The sequence below is a fragment of the Stegodyphus dumicola genome, chromosome 2, assembly GCF_044657685.1.
Source record: "Stegodyphus dumicola isolate Sdum_Otavi_A_Nest chromosome 2, ASM4465768v1".
Classification (NCBI taxonomy): Eukaryota; Metazoa; Arthropoda; class Arachnida; order Araneae; family Eresidae; genus Stegodyphus; species Stegodyphus dumicola.
Genome location: NC_140769.1, coordinates 48,729,660 through 48,748,973, shown reverse-complemented (window position 1 = coordinate 48,748,973; position 19,314 = coordinate 48,729,660). Strand labels below are relative to the sequence as shown.

Genomic DNA, 19,314 nt, shown 5'->3' with positions numbered 1-19,314 from the left:
CAAAAGACCCATAAAGGGATATGATCACGGAAATATGGCAGTTCGATCCAGGTCCAGATCCTGGTAAACGGACTGGCTTCATGGATATTTTTGTACATTTATTTGTTTCTGATTATGTGAATACGATCTGTTTCATTTCTTTGACAAATAATTCTAGTATGCGTTCCCATTACCATTTTAAGGGAAGCAAAGCTTTAAAAAGACTATCACCTGAAAATGAACAGCGCGACAGTTTTCTAGAGTTCATTTCACTAGATGTAAGGTTCAAAAGTTTTTTGGAAGTGCATTGTAAGATTAAGAAGGGATATCCGATACCGAAGTGAACGCAATATACGCCACTGATAATTTTTTCTCCATTTTTACGATAAAATTTGCTACTGTATGGGTGCATAGTTCAAATCGGTACTGTTGTATCCCTATTTAATTTGCCTCCTAAGTTTACAGTTTGTTTCATTTACAGTTACATAATTATCATCGGGCGATATTAATCGATGATAACAAGTAAGTTTAGAGATGAAGTATGAAACTACATTAAATAACATTAATAATAAAACTGTATTATACAAATGCTACCTGTTATCCGCAGTTGACCAAAATTTGCTTCAATCATTATAGATCGTAGTAAATTTATTGTTATGTATTGATTAATGCTAGCTGTCATGAAAAATTCTTATCGTTTTTAAGCACTTTTCTTTGAAACGAAACTCCGAAAAGGTAAGAGAAATATTTCGAAATTATAACAATGTATGAATAATTTGAAGTCGACTTATCAACTACAGAAAATACGAGTAGGCTATCTGTTGCCTTCGGGAGGATTTTTAAAGAGAACTGGCCGTCAGAAATATAATATTTACAAAATAGGACAGTTATATAATTAATTATCTAATTTAGCTCTAGGAAATAGTTGGGTGATTAAGCAAAGATAAAAACAGAGATAAACTGTCCAGACAGTTTTTGAATCTCAAAAAACTAAAGCGAAATGTTAGAATCTAATTACAGCAATATGCCCTCAATTCTTAGGCAAACTAAACTCACTGTACCTTTCTTTTATTTTCTTCATATTAGCAAAGCTTTGACTATAAAATTAGCTGCTATGATAGTTTTAAAAAATCAAGGAAGATATTTATAGAATTTTATACTTGTAAACACTTTAATCATTTTCTTTTTGAAGAGGTGGGCACCAAAGATAGGAAGTAGAAACTGAAGTTTTAAGCTTAGCGAAATTACCTTCCAAGGCTACAGTTTAACTACTTTTATCTTCATTCACTTACATAAAAACTGCATACATTCTCCTTTGTGGTACGGTGTTTAAGACACCACTGTACCTGGGAGAATCCTACCATGAATCGAAAAATAAAAAGCTTCGAAATATTATCTCTAATAACTTATGACTGATTACAATAAAATTATCTATAGGTTTATACTAATATTTTTTCATATCTAATAATTGGTTATAAGCATCAGAAAGCCGAGGAGGTCAGACACTAAGTAATTGTGAGCAAGTGAAAAACGTCATACCAAACAGTGGAAAGGCAGAATAAAAGTTACATATAAAAATATCCAAACATACAACATAAGTAGGAAAAGAAAGCAAAGTAATAATACAATTTTCGTAATAATTCTAGGATTGAGAAAAGCATGGACATCTGGGCATCTTGGGTTTTGCACATCATTATAATCTTAATTGTAAATTCGTAGGTTAGTGTTGTTACTATTTCTACGACAGTGGACACTTTCAACAAAGATGGTAGAATATTATTCTGAGCTTTCCAATGTCAAGCTCCTCATGAAGAGTGTTACGAGTATTATGAATGTACCATGGTGCATCCGTAATCTGCCTCAGAATACTGTTCTAGGCAGTTTGCAACTTTTCCCTGTAAGATTTACATGAGTATGCTCAGACCGAACAAGCATAACAAAGCATGGATCGCAAGATGGTCTTATAAATGAGTAGTTTGTTGTCAATAGATAGAAAGCTGTTTCGGACAATTAGAGCGTAGAGTCTAGCTCTACGCACCTGAATCTTCTGAATAATAAATAGCATGTATGTGTGGGTACCATGTGAGAGAATGCGCGAGAATAAACGCAAAATACATTTTGCTCTATAAAAAAGGACTGATTATTTACAGGAGCAGCAGAAATAATAGTTACAAAATGAAAAAAGTATCTAAAGCGATTAACTTAAATTATTGAGTTTGTTTCACTTAATAAAATGGTTATATAATACATTCAATATTATCTGAAAGATGTGTCACAGCAAAATATACAATATCATTCTTTATATTAATATCACATACATTTTTATCACGCATATAAAACAAAAGCATTTGGATATAACAGATTTGCTTCTCCGATTTAATTCAATATCGATGATCTGGTGATATTCATCTCCTAATCAGCATATTTTATGTAGCAAGACAAAAATTTATATTTAATCATATAAAATCGATTCAACACAGTGTGCAGTTTCTCAGTTTAATATAGTTTCTATGCTTCGTATTTATTCTTATCTTCTCTCATCTACTTAGAAATACTAAACAATGGATAGATAAAAAACAGAAAAACTAACTTATTTCCCTTTGCATATTTCAGAATGCTGTTTCGGCTTAACAAAGTAAAAAATGTACTGCTTTATCTTTCCTAGAAAGCAATTTTTTGAAACTTAAGGAATTTATATCATAGGAAATAAAAATTGCATTTTTCTAAAAACAAAAGGTTGAAGCATTGTGCTACTATTTTGCTTACAAATTGGACTTAACTTTCTTTTGCATAGGTATGATTTAATAAAATTATGTTTTGTTTGATTTTAGACCATTGTTCATATATAAGAAATAATAAAACTAAATATATAATTAGGATAAAATGCAGTAAATAAAGGAAAAATTTCAAAGGAAAACCTTTTCGTACAAAGGACTTCTATAACATCTAGTTGCGTACCTCTCGTTATATTAAAATTGCTTCTATATATATATATATATCTACTTCCCTTACCATGTACAGACATTAGGTATTTTTTGGAAGATGGAGAAGGGAAAAATGAGCAGCACCTTCGCCAGGAATCGAACTGCGGACCTCTGGAATATGCGCCCAGCGTGCAGACCACCACACCACGAAGGCAGGCTAAGAAGGCGGGAGAAATACCTAATAACCTGACTTACAAAGTGAATACTCGGTCTTTAATTTCTTAATTGTTAATTGCAGACGTATACTTCAAATTACAGAAGTGACGAAAATAATCATGTTTGGAAAATTTCAAGTTAAAAAATAATTTTGAACTATTAACGAAATCTAACTTTTAATATAATCTCCCTGTTCCTATATTTTTAATCTGGGAAAACTTTACACTCGTTATGGAAAAATAAATTACAGAAAGTTTGGCTCCCGATGAATAGAAATTGATCGAAATATTTGCTTTCAAAATTTGTATCTTTGATGTTGTTTTCAACTTGCCTTGAGGAATCGGTTAGTTAAATTAGAATAATTTGAGGAAATATGTTTAAATGAAATGCAGCAAAATGCGCGTATAATTTAAACGACATGCAATGAAGCCATGTGGTGCCACCATCAGATATTTTCTTATAGTATCAAAATAAAATGTTTCTCTGTAAGGATGCTTAAGTTAAGTGAGAAGAAAACAAAATTTTAAGAAAAATATTATTCGTACAATTCATTTAGACATTATCAACAATATTAAAGACAGTTTTTTTCTTTATAATTTAAAATGTAAGCTTATTAATTTGTCTAAAGTTTATTAAGTATAAAGAATAAATTTAGCATTCATTTCCGTCTACTAGCTTGTCAAACTAGCTCTAATAAAATTAACTAAATAAAAGTAGCTTTATTGTTCGATTAAAATATGTTGAAACATTTTGAGATGTTTTGCATCCTCTCCTTTAATTTAGTTTGTGAAGTGCTTTTTTTTTAGAGAATAAAAAATTCGAATTAAACTGATATTCGAAATTAAACTGATATCGAAAAAAAACTCTAAATTGTTATGTTTTCTTGTAAGTTAATTTAATTTCCGTTTATCGCAAGAATAAAATTTATTATAACAGGAAAACTTAATTATTCAATACTGGGGAAAACAGTAGGAAATCTATCTGTGAAAGAAACTGGGAGCTACCAAGCAAAATAATATAAACTGTAATTAAAATAATAAGACTTCCTTTATTTAAGACAATAACTTATGATTGCATCTATAAAATAAATCTAATTAATTTATGAGCAGACACCTCGGTAAGTATTTTACTTTACATGTAATTAACTGTAAACAGAAATAAATTTATTTTGCTGTATAATGCAAATTTCTCTTTTCGTTCTAAATTCTATTTATTAATTCAGTGCCTTTATTCCTTTAATGAGTTTTCGAAAGCAATTTTTTAAAATACTCCTTTAACTAAATCTTTTATATAGCTGTAGTAATCGGAGAGAGTTTATAGATGCATTCTCTTTATTACTTTGTTAGTGAAGACTCCTGTACAGAAAACAATAAAATCAGTCTGATAAAGGGTATTATGGAAAACCAAAACAAACGCTGTTACTAAGCGGTAATTAATTAAAAAGAATACAATAAATGGAAATTTCTTCTTCTATTCAATGATATTTAAGCCTCCAGACCTCTTACAATTTTGAACTTTCAGGAATTTTTCTGCTACAATATACAACTATGAAATTTGTATCATATTCTCAATAGTTTAAATCCAATATTCGGTTTTTTTATAAATAGTATTCAATTTCCAAGTATATAAATTCTTTTTAAATCATTTCCTAACATTTAATTGCTACATGCTATTTAAAAACAATATTACTAGTTTACTTTGTATAGTATTTTATTTTATTCGTTAGCCTAAAAGGATTATTAGTCTCGAAACGTGATTTTCCGTTGTTTTACTTTAAAGCGTTGTTTTACTTTTCATTCAAGTCGGTTGCCTTTCAGCAAAATATAAGAGATTCCTTGTATAAAGTTAAGGAAGTACTGTAATCACGAACATTTTCGGGTACCATATTTCAACGAAAATATCCAGTTTGACCGCTACCGAATGCAATTTAACGGTGTTTTTTCATGACATCTGTACGTGAGGTCAGAAAAAAAGACTCTTCTCCCAAAACGGGTTACAAAAATAATTTAAAATGAATTCAGAACAGATATTTTTTCGTGACGTCTGTACGTACGTATGTATGTACGTATCTCGCATAACTTAAAAACGAGTAGCTCCAGAGCGCTGACATTTTATATATGGGACTGCTATGCGTAGTTCCGCACCTCCCTTTTTGGCTCCAATCGGCTGCACTAAAGGTATATAAATATGTATATGTATATATAAATATTTCGGCTCCATGAGCTCAATTTTTCTACCTTGTACGCAGTAAAGGAAGTATTGTAATCACGAAAAATTCCGTCTATCATATTTCAAAGAAAATATCCGTTTTGACGGCTATTGAATACAATTTAACAATGTTTTTTGCTTTACATCTGTGCGTAAGGAGAGAATAAAGGACTCTTTTTTTTTCCCAATCGAATTATAAAATTGATTTAAAATGGATTCAGAAGCGATCTTTTCGTGGCGTTTGTACGTAAGTACGTACGTACGTAGGAATGTATCTCGCATAACTCATAAACGAGTAGCCTCAGATCGTCCGGGTCCTCCATAATAAAGCAACCACCGATTCTGGCCTTAGTATTCAACGTCTGTGGACGGACTGGAACTGCCAGTGAAAAAAAAAATCACAGTTGAAAAGACTGTAACTAATGAATCAAGGTTTGATAGCAGATTAGCTACATATTAGGAATAACTCCTATATTATTCACATATTATAATACGGAAAAATACTCCTAAAGTTACTGCCTAAAATATGCTCCAAATGTCACAAAGTAAAGAGAAAAAGATTACGGAAATTTAAGCAACATTTCCGTGTGTGCAAATCGGAAAATCTAAATGTAGATTTTTCGATTGTTGTATTCTAATTAAACTTAATATGTTTCACAAACAATAATCAATCAAAAAATGGACTGTATTTCTACACTTTTATTAAATTACACTTGTCAGCGATGCAAAATAATTGATACAAAATAAGCGAGCCATTCTACATGGCTGTCACAAACACAATTCTATCAATCAATTATCTTGTTGCCACACATAAAGTTCAAAACTAAAGGAAGAAAAGCAAAAGGAATTTACGCTGTTTGCAACAATAAAATGAAGCAAACGATACTCACATAAACATCCTGGCCCTCGTTGAAATCCCAGGGGATTTCAACAGTTGGAGCATTTTGAAACTTCTTAGTCTGTAATAAAAGATAAACATAAGAAAAATAATACAAAATATTATATGCGAAGCAGTTCATAGTTTTTTAGTCTGAATAGGAAGAGGACACAATTTCACGACTGGTAGTTTTATGACACCATGACCAGTTTTAATACTAGCAACTCTGACTCTTTGATCTGAGCCCGGATGAACAGCAATTATTCTCCCTAACCTCCATTTAAGAGGCGGAAGGTTGTCTTCTTTGATGAGGACTAAGTCATTGACTTCTAAATTGTTTTGATTTTTTTGCCATTTAGGTCTTTGTTGAAGCTGAGACAGGTATTCTCGACTCCATCTTTTCCAGAAGTGCTGAAAAATAAACTGTCTCACATGCCATCTGTCAATGTGATTGAAGGAACTATAATTTAGGTCTGGTTCAGGTATGGCAGTTAAAGACGTTCCTATTAGGAAATGACCAGGTGTTAATGCAGTTAAATCATTTGGATCAGCCGAAGTTGGACACAGTGGCCTAGAGTTGAGACAAGCCTCAACCTGCGCTATCAAGGTCTGAAATTCCGGATAGGTCAGCACAGTATCACCAACAGTCCTTTTTAGATGTAATTTCATTGACCTTACTGCCGATTCCCATAGTCCACCAAAATGGGGAGATGATGGCGGGTTGAATATCCATTTTAATTCCTCTAAAGACAAAAATTTGTGAATTTCTTGATTTTGCTTACATTGCAAAAAACATTTTCTGATTTCTTTGTCTGCACCTTTAAAGTTAGTACCGCAGTCACTATAAATCTCAAATGGTTTCCCTCTTCTTGCAATAAATCGTTTCAATGCACTTAAAAATGCCTTTGTTGACAAATCTTCTACCACTTCAAGATGTACTGCCTTGATTACAAAACACACAAATAAGCATACGTAATATTTAAATGATTTTTGTCCACATCCTGCACGATGTTTAATCATGAACGGTCCAGAAAAATCTATTCCAGTTCGATGAAATGGTTGCGATTGTGTTACTCTAGATTCCGGTAGATCAGCCATTATTTGACTTGCAGTTTTAGCTCTAAGTTTGCAACACGTGATACAAGATTTTACTACTTTTCGGATAGCAGATCTAGCAGCTATGATCCAAAATTGCTGTCTAATTAAAGATAGAAGAAGTTCCGGTGCTGCATGCAGATATTTGACATGAAAGTGTCTAATTATGATTTCTGTCAGATTGCGTTTTGAAGGTAATAAGATTGGATGTTTTTCATTTTCTGATAGTTGCGCATTTTTCAGTCTTCCTCCTACACGTAACACTTTGTTGTCATCTAAAATTGGACACAAGCTAAGGAGGTTGCTGTTTGTAGGTAAGTCCTTTCCCAACTCCAAACATTGAATTTCTTTAAAAAAGTGAAATCGCTGTATTATTCGGACAATACAGAAAGTTGCAGCTCGAATTTCATTACTAGATAAAAAAGACGTATTTCTTTCTAGATATGCTACTTTAGAATTCGATATGAATCTTAATATCCAAGCAAATATGCGTTGTAACTTTGGAAATGAAGATATATTTGATATAATAGCAAGTTCCTGTACAGGTTCAGAAACTACAAATGAGACTGTTTTACGTGCATCTGGTAATGCTTCTTCATCTATAAGAATATTTTTAGACAAGCCAATCTCACTGCACTTTAACCAAGAAAGACCATTCCACCACAATTGATGAGATAATAGTTCTGCAGGAAATAATCCACGTGAAGAACAATCAGCTGGATTTTTCTTTCCATCAACATGACTCCAGTTCTCAGGTGGTAAGATGGATTGTATTTCAGAAACTCTATTGGATACAAATACTTGCCATTTTTTAGGATCTGACCTTAGCCATGACAACACGATTTGTGAATCACTCCAAGCTTGCACTAAATCAAAATTTATAACTAATGCAGCTTTTACAGACTGAATCAAGCGTGCCAATAACACTGCTGCACATAATTCCAGTCTTGGAATCGTAATAGATTTTAATGGTGCTACACGAGTTTTAGCTGTTACGAGTTTAACATTAATGTCAGAGTTATTGCAAGTTTTGATATAAATAACTGCTGCATAACCTCTTTCAGACGCATCACAAAATCCGTGAAGTTCATATCGAAAATAATCAGGTAGCAGAATTTTCCTAGGTATATTTATAGAATTCAAAAGTTTAACTTCTCTACATAGATTTCTCCAATTTCGATCAATCTCTTCTGTTACAGGATCATCCCATGATAACTGTAATTTCCACAATTGCTGAAGGATCATTTTAGAGAGAATTACAAACGGAGCTATCCACCCCAATGGATCGAATAGTTTTGCTACGAATGACAAAATAATTCTTTTAGTCGGAACACTTTGATACTCTATTACACCTACATTACATTTGAATTCATCATTGTCCGGATGCCATTCCAATCCCAGAACGTTCAATGGTTTGTCTTCTATTACACGATGAATATTGTCACTATCTGTGTTTGTTAAGCCAGAGGTTTTTAACAATGACGGTTCACTTGTCGACCATTTGTGAAGCTCAAAGCCACCACTTTTAAGCAGATCTTGCAATTCTTCTATCAATGCAATACCTTCCGAACTATCTTTTACACCAGTTAACATATCATCAACATAAAAATCTCTTAAAACTATATTCTTTGACTTTGGAAAGTTCAATCCTTCATCAATCGCTAACTGACTCAACACTTTGGTTGCAAGATATGGAGCAGCTGCAGTTCCATATGTAACTGTTTTCAAACGACAAACTTGTATTTGCTTATATGAGCTATCTCTCCATAATATTCTCTGAAAATCTCTATCTTTTTCATGAACCTTTATCTGTCTGTACATCATTTTAATATCAGCGGTTATTGCAATGTTATGAAGTCTAAATCTTAGTAAAATACAAATTAAGTCATCTTGTATTTTTGGGCCTATGATTAGTGTATCATTTAAAGAAACACCTGTGGTTGTTTTAGCGCTCGCATCGAAAACAACTCTCAATTTTGTTGTTAAGCTAGAGTCCTTCAACACGAAGTGATGTGGGATATAATAGTGTTTATTCTCTAATTCATAATCTGTGTCTGGCACTAATTCTACGTGTTCTAGTGAAAAGTACTCTTTCATAAACTGAATATACTGGTTGTAAATTTCTTTCATAGATAACAGTCTCTTCTCCAAGTATTGAAATCTTCTGTACGCCATTTCACAGGAGTCACCTAGAATATCTCTATTATGTTTGAATGGTAATGCAACTGAATAACGACCTGATGTGTCTCTAAAATGCGAGTTTTTAAAATGTTCTTCACAAAGTTTTTCTTCATTTGTTAAAGGTTGTACATTTGGAAACTTTTCTAACTCCCAGAAAGAATTTACTAACTCATCTGTGTTTGTATTCAAATGATTTACATATACTGGCTCAAAATTTGTAGATTCAAAATTTGTAGTACCCGAAATTATCCATCCCAACCTCGAATTTAGAGCAAATGGTAGATCAGGACCACGTTTGACAATTTCTCCCGTCATTAAATGCAGAAATACATTTACTCCAAATAAAACGTCAACTGGTTGTGACTTGTAAAATAATGGATCAGCTAATTGTAAATCACTGAAGTTATCGAAGATGATTGATGGCAAAGATACATAGGGAATGTTATCTGTCACCTTGTCCAGTACAAACGCTGATGTTGATACACGAATATCACCTTTAAAATGAGAAGTGAATACTAAATCGACTTCCCCATTACTTATAGTATTAAATTCTCCTAAACATGATACAGAAATGGAATTATCTTTCACTCGTAATCCTAATTTCTTCACACAATCCCTTGAAATAAATGATCTCTGAGATCCAGTGTCACATAAACATCTACACTTCACAAATGGTTGTTCAGAATTTTGAACTTTTATTAAAGCAGTACACAATAAAATGTGACTGGTTTGATTACCTTTTGCATTCGAATCATAATGAGAGGCACAAACTGTGGCTGAAACGTCCTTAGGACTCGTTAATTCATCTCTTTTAATGATAGATTGCGTAGGCGGAGATATACTGTTTAACTGAGTTTTATTCTTTGAATTATTTACAATGTGCAAAATACTGTGATGCTTCTTAAAGCAATGTTGACATGTATTTAAACTCTTGCATTTTTTGAGCAAGTGCATATTAGATAAACAATTAAAACAGTAACGATTAGATTTTACAAATTCTATCCTTTGCTGAACCAATAAATTTAGAAATTTCGAACATTTGGCTAAACTATGATCTTCTTTACAATAACCACAACCCAAAGTAGCAACCATAACATTATTCTTATTTTGAAACACAGATTTAGGTACCTTATTACTTGTTGATTTCCTATTTTGAAGTGTTCTTGCATAGTTTTTTAGGAATTCAATTAAAGTCGTAAGTTTTGGAATTTCATTAGATTTTAACTGACGTTCCCACCATAATTTTGTAGCAGGGTCTAATTTTTGCAAAGTTAAATAAGTCATTAAAGTGTCACCAAAATTATGAATGGTTTGATTCAATACTTCTAAAGAACGAATTATTTCATTAATATTGTCAACTAAATTTAAAATAGCAAATGCTGATTCATTTTGAATTGTTGGTAAACTTAAAAAACGTTTAATATATGCAAAAATTTTTTCTCTCTTATTTGAATATCTTTCGTCTAACAGATTCCATGCTATTTCAAAATTACAATCCGAAATTTGAATGGTTTGAATAATGCGATATGCTTCACCTTTCAACGAAGCCTTCAAATACTGCAATTTTTTAGCATTAGATAAATTTGTATTATTTCTTACTCAAGCACTGAAAAGATCTTTAAAAGCTATCCATTCTGTAATATTACCACGAAAAGTCGGTAATGTTAACTTCGGTAATTTAATATTGTCAAGAACCTGTTCTGAAATTACACTATTAGAATTATTTTTATTATTTTGATTTTTTAATATTTTTTCACCTTTAAATTTCCACAAATAAATTTTATCTGTGTACTCCTGAACATTATCTATTTCGTTTTCTAATTCTTTAGTATCTGTAATTAAACTTTCGATTTCAGAATCAAGCTTCTTTAACTCAGTTTCTTTTTGTTTCAATAATTCGACACATTCCTCTAGTTCTATTAAATTAATTTCATCTGCAGTTAAAATAGTTTCAATTTTCTTTACATAATTAGTAACACTCCTGCGTAAGACCGCTCTTTTTGTTTTAAAAGTTATAAGTTCACTCATAATTGATCAATTCAAAAACAGAAATTGTTCTTAAATCACTTAACACTATTATTAAAATGAAATCGAATTCTATGCTGTATTACAACATTGTTCTTAAAATTTAACAACAAATTAAACGAATTTTTGTTCAAAATCCACTTACCTCACAAAGTGGATAATTTTCACAAACCATCTGCATATTTGCGTTGTTAGAATACACTTAGAACAGTCACTATCTTCACTAGCTCTCCGGCTAGACTTTTGACCAACAATATGTATTCTATTAAATTAATATGTTTCACAAACAATAATCAATCAAAAAATGGACTGTATTCCTACACTTTTATTAAATTACACTTGTCAGCGATGCAAAATAATTGATACAAAATAAGCGAGCCATTCTACATGGCTGTCACAAACACAATTCTATCAATCAATTATCTTGTTGCCACACATAAAGTTCAAAACTAAAGGAAGAAAAGCAAAAGGAATTTACGCTGTTTGCAACAATAAAATGAAGCAAACGATACTCACATAAACAATTGTCTTAGAGAAAGCTCTTAGAGATTTCTAAAATCATTAAAGTAATTTGATCCATAAATTATCCTCCTTATTATTAAAAAATTACTTATATTCTTTTGGTTTTCATTTACGTTCAAAAGTCTGCACTTTACTTGTCATCCATTCAGACACTTTTGATTTTTTTTTTCAAAATTTTGAAATGATGGCACTTTTCATAGCATGCAAAACAATACAAAAATATATCATCCACTTAGAAATAGTGTTTAAGTTACTTGTGATGTTGTATACTCAGTCGTAAACCCCTGAAAAATATTTTATATTCTCTCAGGTGAAAAACCTTTTATCTGGAAATAAAAACAAAAATATATTTTCGCTTGAGTTGGCACATCTTCCAAACCTTTGTCTTTCAATCGTTTAAAAATAAAATTAGTTTTAGTTGCTATTACAAAGAATATGATTTTATTTTTTTTTATCATCCTCCTCTGCGACTTTTTTTGCAAAATGCCTCTAGAATGCACGAAACTCAGGTACAAAGAAATTCCGTGAGTAAACAGCTATTCAAAAACTCGCACTCGCGATTCCCTCTTTTCCGATGATATCTTTTCTTCTTTTTAACACCACCGAACAGATAATGGAGTATAGATGTAAAGGCTTTAAAAACACGAAATATTGGAAACGCTTGTTGCCGAATTCGTCCACGCTAGGAAATCGCTCTTTCAATAAACTTTAAGAAAGGAGAAAGAGAGAAGGAGAGGCACTTGGAGATCAAAACATCATAAATCGACTCTTTTTCTTGCGTCTGATTTTCCTTTTCTTATGGAAAAAAAATGGCGGAAGCACTTAAGGAAAAGAAGTGTGGAAAATTCTTGGAGTTCTTAGTCTAAAACTAATGTATTTATCTCAGTCGTGAAAGCATCGACAGGTTTTAGTCATAAAAGACGTATTTGGTTGAAGCGAATATTCAGTAAAGGGGGAAAAATATGATCCCCTTTGAGAATACGTGTTTGAGCATTTCGTAGTTTTCTCAAATATAAATTCACTATCTGTTGATTTCTGTTACAATCTAAAGATTTAAATTAAAAATATGCATAGTTCTACTCCAGAATAACAAATCCAGCATTGGTTCAATCCATAAACAACAACACAGAAGTAACAAGCTGATCATCAGTTTTTATAACATTGATTTCAACTCCTTTATTTAAATTTTATATAAATATTTATTTAAAATATAGGGTGAGTGAGAAATATGGATAAGTGTTTGAAAACGTGTAATAATTTATTTTGAATTGCAGGTAGAAATGGTGAAAGGTATTAAATGCGAAACTTTCCCCCATTTTAAATAGCAGTCATATATCTGAGCTTATATCATTAATTAAGATACAGTAACACACCGAACAAATACCAATTTAGAAGTCAAACAACAAAAATCAGCGTTATATTTTCAAATTTTCACAGGACACTAATTTCGATGGTTTCACCGATCGGTTCGGTAAAACCATAGAAACTAGTCCTGTGAAAATTGAAAATATAACGCTGATTTTTCTTGTTTGGCTTCTAAATTGCTTATATCATTACTCAAGATGTGACTGAAGTTCAGAAATGAGTTCTCATGAAGAATCTACTGCAGATTTTTTTCTAATTACAGTTGCAACATGGAAATTTGCATGTGTGGTCTACCACTCATTAATGTTTGATTAGGGCAGTGATCTGGTCAATAACTAATCATTGTCTAGTTTCATTGTTAGGCCGTTAGACTAGAAACGAATCATTTTAAAAAACGCAATTGTTATTCTAGTCAGGTCAGCATTGCTGCGTGTTGATCCTCAATTTGAAGAACTGATAATCGCAGTCGCTTTAACTCGTGTCCTCTTGTTTTGATATTAACATAACTTGATATAGGTTTCATCTAGAACTGATTTCATTAGCTGCGAGATACGGTAAGAAGAAAAAATAACAAAACCTTACTTATAAATATCGCTCCAAATGAGTATGAAATGTTCTGTTTAATGTTACTAAAGATGGTGAATTTAGAGAGAGAGAGAGCGTGTTCTGCCTGCCTGAAGGCAACGTTGTTATCTTTGAATTACTAATAATTAGATTTCTATGGCAGTGAGCGCTTCCAGCCATTAGGGCTTGCATACTCTGACTTTTACGGGTCAGAGCCTGCGTGCGCGTTAATAGACCTATGAAAAGCCGTTAGGCTAACTTAATTCTATTCTGTTTTAAGCAACTTGTTACCTTTTGAGTTAATCCAAAAGTGTTGGCCTTTTTTTAGCACGAGTCGGTGTCATCTGTGAAGATATTGAGTTAATAAAAGATCCTTTACACCTTTCCTCTGGACTTTGTCTTACAAGACTAAGGAATAATTCCTTACACAGTCTATCATTTATTCTATTAATCTAACATACTTCTAGTTAGTTTATACTCGCTAAGAATGCAAGACATTACATAAAGTATGCAGTAGAAACATTCACTAGTGATATATTATGTATTATTTGAGTATGTGTCTCTTGCGAAGACCGAAAACCGGTTTAAAGTTGTTTGGATTCACATTTCCGTAATGAGGTAACATGTAGAATGCGTTAAAGCGGATTGTATTTGCCTTACATATACAGTTTAATGCGTTTTGTGGATATTGCAATTTTAAAAAACCAACGGTGTGTTTGCAAACTACATTTACTCGCTTCGTGCCTATGTGTCATGACGGTTAATTCAGCCAATATTTTCAGTAGCATTATTAAACACAGTAGTCTCACACATACTCCTAATTGTTCGGTGTCTGATAAGTCTGTGTCTTAAAAGGACTATTTTTTAATTTTTTCAGCTGTGAAAATTGCCCACATCATTAATTTTTCATTTTTCCATAAGTTATTGCCATATGCATGTATATGTTCTGCATTAAAATGTATATTCTTTTGGTCGCAATGCGTCAAAGATTTTTCACTGTTATTATATTGAAATTAGGATTATAAAGCGTTGCATTGTTAATTGAGGCATCAGATTTACTCTCCATGTTTATATTTCATTGACATTCTCATCAGTCCGAAATCTAAGGCCATATAATCAAGTTTCACATCCGGATTCCATGAATATGTGAAAATCTGCATCTGATTTTGTTATGATAATATCTCTTTACATTCATTTAAACTGTGCTAGGAGCCTTTCTTCAACAGAAGTTAGAAACAAGTCAGCGGGCGAAAAATTTAAATGGAAAGTGATGATACATTTAGCAGTTAAAGTGATTTTCATACGAAAAGAAGGAAAGAACGTCTAGTTCTTAAGAACTGTAGTTAATCTGAAGCTAAAGATGAATCCAAAACTATTGAAAAAAATATTTACCGAATGGGAGCAACATCAACGAATTCAAGTGTCAAAATTATTAATAATTTTGATGAACTTTTACAAAGAATTATAAAATCTGTGTTTAAATGAACTAAAAAATTGTAGGGAGATTTGAGACTTATGATTATTAATTAATTAATTATTATTATTATTAAGATATTCTTTATAGTTTTAATTTCTGAAAGAAAATTTTACTTTTCTCAAACACCAGTTTTTCAAACTTTCATTTAAACAACCTCAGTTCCACAAAGAAAGTACAAAACTTAAGATTATCATCGCATTTTTCTTATCAAGTGCAAATGCAGCGCAATACCACTGATTCTTCCGTTTAGAAAAATAAAATATAAAATTTAATAATATTTTCCCTAATTAAAATTTGTCCTTTTTTCATAATTGTAAATCCGAAAATATTCTTAAATATTTCCTCATCGAAATATTATTTTATGACTTCCATGCTGAAATTACTATCTATTAATGCCATCAAATGTAACAGAAAATGATACTGCCCTGTCATCTACAATTAAGCTATTATTAATCATACATTTTACTGTCTCTGTGACAAAGGAGTCTCATATCTTAGAGTCCCTTGCACTGATAGAAATAAAGATTTTAATCGCAGATTTAGTACTATTGTGTACGTACGGGTTCTTAGTGTACAAATCGGTAAAAAATTAACAACACTTATTCATATCCCAAGAAATAAAACAAAATGCTCAAATTTCCTCAGAGATATACATACAGTGTTCGATGTTATGCAAATTGTATTTCCTTGTACCGAGGAGCGGCGCAGACGCAAATTTGTTAGGATTTTAAAGCTCGCGTTTAGAGCTTTGAGGTCGCTGTGAATTACTGGAGTTTCAACTAAGCAGAGGTTCTTCTGAGTTTGTGTTGGTAAGCCGCCACTGAAGTCGGAGTTTGTGTGGTCTTCGCCGTTCCTCAACTAAATTACTTTGAAAGTCAATAAAGAAGTTTCGGTCAACGTTATGATTCTGAGGTTTTTTGGGTTCTATACTGAAGTAATATCAAGTGAATTTACAGTCCACTATTTTTAACAACGGAACGTACATACAGTATCATAATATCTCACAGTAGTTATGTTTTAAACTACTAAAACGTTAAATAGAACACAATTAAAAGCAGAAAAAGCTAATTCGATCTCACCCGATCCCACGAATTCGCTACAATTAACAACAAGAACTAAGTAAACAACTGAACTGAGATGTTTTCCTCCGGAGTTTACAAGCTTTTTAATCATCCACGAGAACATTCTGGTAATTTTTATTTTCTCGAGGTTTCTGGAAAGCAAAAGACTACAATTATATGAGATATCTATGTATTAAATGCGCGTGCTCCAGTATTTTTAATTTTTCGGTTTAGTTTTCTCTTAAAACCCGTCGCGCGCAGCATTGCACGGGGAAATGCAACAATTTAATTACAATTTTACTAAAAGTAGAAAACAGCTCCTTTATTTGAAATCATAATATCTGAAATAAAATGGATGCTTTGGGAGCCTGCTGACAAATACTATTAAATGGGAAAAGTTTATTTTGACTTTCTGCAATTTAATGTTTTAAATGAACAATTAATATTATTATCATGCAATTTTATAAGAGTTGTGTACAACGGAATCACATACTCTGGCTTTACATATGTAGGAAAAGTTGTTACTAGTGTCTGTGTTAGAAATTTCCTTAAAGATTAACCATCAAACTCTCTTACCTTCCTTTCTTTTCTACTTCTGATTCTGCATACCAGTGATAACCAGAACCCCATCTAAAAAACTGAAATAAGGTAAAAGTTAAATTTACTTTACCCTTTAAATCTGATGGTGATTAGCATTTCAGAAACGTGCAAGAAGGTAAAAGCCTCAACTGAAGAATCTCATACATATTCTTTAAGGCTTTCAAGTACTGGCGAAGAAAAATGATGCCGCCTTTATCGTGTTAAATACGGACAAAAAATCTAAAATAATATATTGATTGAACGAAAGCAAACACGGAATAGTTTGGCTTATAAAAAGAAGGAAAGTTAAAAAAGTGAGAATTTTTTAGACTAAGATTCACCGGATATGAAATCAAAATCGCATGGGGGAAAAATAAAACTCTGAAGAAGAGTGTTAGACGTTAGACGAGTTTTTAGAATAGTTTAAGAGATATGAAAGGAATCTGAAAGATTTTATGCACTCAGGTTGTATACACCTGAGTGTCTTGGCCGTAGGCCATGATTGGCACACGGAGAAAGATGCTCCATTATTCCTTATCACGAGTGAAATATTCTATACTTTCCTTTCATGCTTAAATTTTGTACCATTCACTCAAATGCAAAAATAGCAGATATATTTATTCACCCATCAATCATTTATTTTGAAGAGTATTCCTTTCAAAAGCTTTAGCAACTGATGTAATGAAATGTGAGAACATTTTGTTGTATCGCTTTTGGTAAGTTTTCGTAATTAGAAGAAATAACCGTACCTACAATATTTTAACTTGAATGACCAGGTTAATAAGCGATTACTCTATAAATTTAGCATCGAGTATTTTAAATTTCAAATTCAGAGTACACAATAATAAGAAGTGGGGTGTCTTTGAACCAGTTTAGGTTACAGTAACCCAAGCACCTGCAAAATTTTGGCAAATAATATTTGAACTTGGAATCGAAATGTTTCTATGTTTTCTCAATCAAATGTGAGTAAATTTAATTACTTGACCATAGACATTTTAGTCATCCAACATGTTATAGCGCACTGAGATACAGAAATGCTGCACATCGTGACAATAAAGTCACATTGTGGTGACAGTGTCAGAAGTCTTCCAAGCTCAAGCTTTGAGTTATTTAACAAAATACAGAGTGCCCACAAAATTCCTAAACAACAAGTAGGTTGTTTTTTGGCAATGAAGCAACTCATACCATTGATGCTGGTCACGTTTTCAAAATCAAGATTCAAAGTTACACTATCTCTATATGCAGTACCACTGCTCCGAAAGTAGAGGTGGCGAACGGAGTATCAAACTGATACTTCAGCTTTGTCCATATACAGTGCAACATAGCGAAATCAATGGCTGCAACAGTATTGCTGATTCTGGTCTTGAGGTCCACAATGTTTGACTCTTTCGAACAGGAAACAATGTCTTTAACATAGCCCTACAAAAAGAAGTCTGAAGGGTTTATATCAAGCGAACACGGTGACTATGAAATGGGTCTATCCCTCCCGATCCATCTGCTGGGTAATATTCTATCGAGAAAACTGTGAATACACAGTACACGTGATGCGAATACACAATACAAAGTGTGATGCTTTGCCATTATGCTGAAAAATGGCCTCTAGCTGACAGATCCAACTGAGGGCAAATGTAATGTACCGACCTCGTTCGGATATCTTTTTTTTAAAAAAATAGTTTTTATTTCAAATATAAGCATATTAGTTTAAGGTTAAGCATAACGTGTAAAAACTGCTTCAAAAATAATGCTAAATAATTTTAATTATGAAAAAAAAGAATAATTTTTGCTTAAATTTTGCCTTTACGGCAATGGCGACGATGAGCAATGTATGCATAAATATACAGTTTTTTAAAATTTGTATTCATGTTTACACTTGTTGTGTATTAAATAAAGTAAAATAATTAAGAAATAATTATGTATTCTTGAGATATGTAAATATTTACTGCATATTTTCCAGTTATTGCATTCAAAATCTCAAAATAAAAAGTGATAATTCAACTTGTAATTAATATTTCTAAAATCTTCCGCTTCGCAGCATGCATCAGATTATGTGAAACATATATAGAAAGTATCATTTAATTTTATTCATAAAATTGTTTAGTTGTTACTGTTACCATTGGCAGTATTTAGAAAAATTTAGGAGTTTCGATTCCCCAAATCCTCATATTGCGTATGCATTAAATTAAAACATATTACTACAAAAAATCTCTTTTATATACATGTAAGAACATCACAAAAATTTAC

General features: G+C 31.9%; 1 protein-coding gene across 2 annotated transcripts in view; it reads left to right on the top strand.

Annotated features, from left to right (window-relative positions):
- LOC118182863 (agrin-like) overlaps positions 1 to 19,314 on the top strand; it is a 1,858,472-nt gene that overhangs the window by 1,409,032 nt on the left and 430,126 nt on the right. The window lies entirely within an intron of this gene.